Source organism: Strigops habroptila, chromosome 13 (assembly GCF_004027225.2).
Source record: "Strigops habroptila isolate Jane chromosome 13, bStrHab1.2.pri, whole genome shotgun sequence".
In the NCBI taxonomy this organism is placed as follows: Eukaryota; Metazoa; Chordata; class Aves; order Psittaciformes; family Psittacidae; genus Strigops; species Strigops habroptila.
In genome coordinates, this window is record NC_044289.2 from 3,456,263 (window position 1) to 3,461,889 (window position 5,627).

A 5,627-nucleotide genomic window follows, 5' to 3' on the forward strand; every position below is an offset into this window, starting at 1 on the left:
CAGCCCCCGCACCCTGATGATACTCCAGCACGTTGGCCGGAGCCTGGACACATGGAGTCCTTGTGGCCAGGGCTGTGCTGACCCGCACAAGCAGGGGTGTGCTGTGTGCTCTGAAAGCTCCCCTGGGACTTTCCCTTTGCTCACAGCAAGAAGCAGCCTGGGAAGGGCTGGGGCAGGCTGTGGGCTTTGCAGTGATGGGGAACTTGCCAGGCGCCTTCTGATGGGAACAGCTTCACTTCAGCCCATGTCCCCTCCCAGAGGCCACCCACCCTGCTCCCCTCCAAACTCATCCCCCTCCAGCTCGTATTTCCTACCTTCTCTCCTGTTTGTGGTCCCTCCTCCTCCTCCCTGCACCCCACTGATGGACATGGCAAGGCCAGGTATGCGCCCAGTGTTCATCCACCTCATTGCTCCTTTGTGAGGACACTGGGAAAAGAACATTTACAACCACCCTCCTTGAAGGATACCCTTGGCTGGGCTTCCTCAGGCACCCAGCCACAGCGGTGCTTGCAGCCACGTCCATGCAGCTTTCCCCTGTGACCCTTGGATGATGAGCAGTCTCCAGGGAAGCATCCGGATCTACAAGTCTCCCTTCCCGCAGGCAAAGCTGGGTCAGCACCAACCTCTCCATCTGTTGCCCCTTACCCGCTTGCCCTGTTGGACCTCTTTCCTATTCAATGGGATAGGCTGAGAACATCTTTCCCCATACCAGTTGGTTTTGTCCCTCTTTGTTCACTCCTCCCTGATCCATCTTGATCTTTTCACCTCCTTTGGCTCTTCCCCCAAACATCCCATAAGTCCTGGACATCCCCATGTCCTCTCATTCAGTCCCAAATTCCCACCCTGACACACTCCATAAGAAGCTCCTTCACCCCTGCCTTTCTTAGGCCCCTCATATGCAGTTCCTCCATGGGATCCCACAGTGACAGGGACCGTGGCTTCCTCACCACCCCTAGCAGCCCAACAGCACAAGGTGCCACATCCAGCATTGCTCCTCTGACTCTGGTCACTGCATCCATTTTAGCCATCAGCCTCTTTCCTTACAAACAATCACACCTCACTTTTTGGAGTCATTCATTCTCTCGGAGTTACTTCCATAGTTTCACATTAAAAGCTCCACAATGCTGACAAGGAGTCACAAATATTTCCTAACCACCGAATTCACACCCTGGAGCACTATGGTCAGATCTACGTTCATGTGATGTTGCAGTGACAAGCATGAGCTGCTCCATGGATGGGATCTGCCCTTGACCCAGTGTGTGACCACCAGGGATTGGAAAGTGGCATCAGCAGAACACCAACCTCCTCCCCACGGGCACATCCTTTAGGACTATCAAGGCACAGGTAAGTTCTTCATGTGCATCTCCATCCACCTCTGCAAGCCATGGGCTTGGACAATCAGTGCTCCTCACTCCTGCCTGAAACCAGTATTAATATGTGCACTTTTCAACTCTTTCTGCAGGTCTTTGTGTTCATTGAAGCTGTTTGACCCACACGCATCTCTGGTATTCCAGGCCAGGCCTGCAGCTCCTGCAGCAGAAGGAACTGGCCCAGCTGGCAATGGGAACAATCACAATTGTCATTGTAAATAACTTTCCATTTATTCCCTTCTCTGTGCAACTCAGATGGGAGTTAAATTGATTTTTTCACCCTGCCTTCATGTAATGCACACAGCTCTGGCACTCTGCATCACTGGAAGAAACCTATGGAAATCAGTTAAATAAACACATTTGTGCTCAGAGCCCTGGAAACACAGAGTGAGCATCTCACTGGGGAAATCAGAGTGGTTTGAGAGTCCAGGAACAGGCCTCCCAGCTGCATGGGGACTGAAGAATACCACAAATAGAGGTAGCTGTGTAGGGCCTCAGCTTGAGACATGAACTGGGTGCAAACCAAGGACATTGTAGTAACGCGCAGAGTCTTCTGCTTCACATGGTGCTTGATGCCCCACGCCAGCACAGCCACCCAGGCTGCACGCCACGCCAGCATGGCTAAAAGTGGCAGAGAGCATCCTGCATGGCCTTTCCCATAGGCCACCAGAGGCTGTGTCACAACTGCCATTGCCCTCTCCATCAGCATCACCCCATGATCCTCTTGCTGAGATCTTCTGGGGATGGACAATGAGAGTGAGGTGACAGCCCCAACCACCAGCACTGTGTAGTGCCAGTGTAGTTCCATTAGATCCTGCAGAAACAAGGGGATGGGAAGCAGGAGCTGTTTGCCAGGGGTGTGGACTTGGAAGAGGCTGGAAATTCCTTAAAATGACCCTTTGAGTAACAGATTTTGCTGTCTTTCACCCAAAGGCAGATTCTTCTTCACAGAAGAACCAAATTGCACAGAAAGCATTTGCTCAGGGGAGTGTCATGTTGAGCAAATATGAAAGCCCAGGGCTCACATGGGCTGCGGGAAGGTTGTAGCAGCCACACTCTGCACCTCCAGCATCTCACTGACATGGTCCGAGATGTCCCCAAAGACACATCCTTCCCCTCCCTGGTACCATCAGTTCTTGCAGGAACAGTCCTGGCTTTCCACCCAGGCTCTGCTGGTGCAACATACTACCATCCCCAAAAGAAGTCCCCAAGCTCCCATGGCCTGTCCTGCCCACCTTGTCCCTTCCCTAGTCTGTGGCATAAACCAAAACTCAGCCTCATTTCTTCCCACAGGAGCTCTGGTCTCATGCCTGATCCAGCACATTGCTGGATCATTTCAAACCCTCAAATATGGACTTCCATTCCCTCCTTGACTGTCACCTGGGTTAGGCACCCAGCAACCACCAGATCAGCACCCCTCCAGCATAGCTTATGGATGAAGACCAACTGCTGAGTTTAAATAGAGCTCCTGGGCTCAGGGATGTGGGTGGAGGCTTCATGTGAGACTGGTCAGGACCATGAACACTTCTTAGTGTCCTCAGAGGCCTAACAGTCACCTATGGAAAGGTTAATATACGGAACTGCTCCCATTGCCTTGGGAATCAAAGGTTTCATCTAACAGTTTATGGACTTTTCAGCTCAGAGAAACATGGTGATGCTCTTCCAGGTGGGTGCTAACCTCAGGCTTACTATGCAAAGTGAATGTAGTTGGGGAGCAGCAGCTCTGTGCCCCAGGAACAGGCATCTCCTGTGGGTGGAGGGGAGGAAGGAAGCAGGATGATCTGGGTGGCTACGGTGACAACATGGCCTGAAAGAAGGCACATGAGCTCTGGCTGCAGGGATGGGGCTGCCCAGGGACCGTGCAGCCCCTGGGAGGGCAGGAGTGGTACCCTGAGGTGGAAAGCTGCCTTGGACCTCCAGGAGCCATGCATGCAATAGCAGATGTTTGGAAGAACACAAAATTGCTTCTTTGTGCGCTGACTAAATGCTTGTTGGATGAAGAACACACTCCCAGAGGTATGTACCTAATGGATCTCAAGGAGCCACCATCTCTTTGCTGATGGTATATAAAGAAACTCAACTATTCAATCACCAGAAAAAGCATGAACAGAGACTTAATAAAGGTCTCTGTTATATATTTCCAATTGGAAATAGGAAATTTCCGTTGTATATTTCCAATATACAAAATAATAATGGATCTGTACCCTGCCTACAAGACACATTAATTTAGGTAGACAGCACTCAAGGCTTTAAGAGATGGTACTGCCAAAAGTGGGCAGAATGAAAGCAAAGGAGAGTAAACAGAGGAGAGATTTCTAAGTGCCCATGACATTTGTTCAAATACTTTATTTCAATCAGCTTAAAAGGGAAACATAAAGCTGAGGTTGCTCCTAGGAAAGGGAATGAAATTGCAAACCAAGTAATGCACTGAGAGCAATTCAAAGGGAGCTGAGAGGCGGCGGCTGCTGCAGCCCCACCAAGGATGGGCTTTTGCTCTTCCAATGATGTTTTTGTTTCCAAATCCAATCTTTATGTTGTCTTGGCTGTGGAGGAGAGGCCACTGCAAAAACCAGGGGCTGAACCGCACTGGGAGCATCTCAGCTGCACCAGTTTCACATTTATCTTTGGCAAATGCTTGGGGTGGGGGGTCCAAGAGGAACCTGCCCTTCAGGAGAGCATCCATCATTTAAAGCTCATGTTCGATTTGGTTTAAAAACACCAAGAACCATTGCAGGGAAAAAAAAGAGGGGGAAAAAAAAAGGCGAAAATCGAAATATCATCTCAGAAAAGGTGTGAAACTCCACGTCAATGCTAAAAATTCCTGTTTCCCATTCTCCAGCCTCTTCCACGTGAGCCAGGAGCACACTGAGGAGGGGAGCAGTGAGTAATGTCCTATCTGGATGTACTTTACCAGGCAAAACCCTCTGGTGCTGCTCTAAAGCAAGACTTGATGAAACCTGCTCCAATTCCCATCCCAACCCCACCATGCCCCGCAGCCGGGCAGATGCTGAGTTGACCTGGTGACGCCACAGCATCAAACAGCAGCACTGAGGAGGATATTTCGGTGATGCTTATGGCTTGGTTTCCAAGCAAGGTTGTGATATTGTTTATTTGAAAATAGAAACCCAGGAAGCTGAACAAGGAGGAAGCTGTTTGTGACCACCTTCACTGCAGTAGATTGGGGGGTTGAAACATGTATTTGTTCAGCAATGTCATTTACTTCCAGTAGCAGAAGAAAAAGGTGAGGCTGAGTTATCACTGGTTTATATTTGTTTTCTTCTTTTTTACATTCATTAGCTCCCAGGGTTTCTTTTATCTGGGAGCTGCTTCTGATAGCATTCAATACATATAGCATTCCTATGAATATGTAAATATAAGATCTGTATGTGTAAACAAACACACATCAATAAAATGGTAATGATGTGTGTATCTATATTTGTGCATATAGAAAAGCGAAATTATCTCCAATTTAGCCAACGTCCTTTATATCTCCTATATGCATAATGTTCCTAAGTACATATAGGCTTTGTATTCATATGAAAATGGCACCTAGGAGGAATACAGATAAAAGACTCAAAAGTGTTTCTGGTGGATAATTCATTCCTAACTCCTTAATTTCTTTTTGCTTGCTCCCCAGAGCAGGCAGTGGAAGATACGTAACTGCATGTGTTTAACTTCCTTGTTCAGCTGGTTTCCATGGGGTTTGTGTCAGAGATACCTGACTCGATAGAGAGGAGCAAGGATTCTCCTCTGATGATGACGCTTTGGTCCTGATCCAGGGCAAAGTTTGGAATTATGAGTAGGATAAATAAGGTTGCACCAAAGAAGGTAAAAGCTGAGAGGAAGGAAAACATCTCAGGGAGACCTTGAGCTGAGTTTTAATTGAGTACCAGGCTTATGAAGGGAGGCTTATGTGTGCAAAGAGCTCGGGTACCTGGGGCTGCACACAATCTCCCACCAGTCCCCACCTAACTGCATATCCTGGGCCCTTCCCCTTTTCCCAGCTAATCCCAGTTAGCGCTAGACCTTGTCTGGCTGTTACAAATGAAAATCAGATGAGACCATTCTCCATCTTTGTTAAAAATCATGAAATTGCCCAAGATCCAGAATTGCCTCCCAAAGGGTGATGCCTTTGGGCCACCACGATCTCTGCTGCCACCTCTGCCCATCTCCTGGGAGGTTTTTGCTGGGGCAGGAGGAAAGACCCTCCAGTAACGGCTGGCCCATGGCCTGGGGTATTTTGTAAGCACCAGCAAA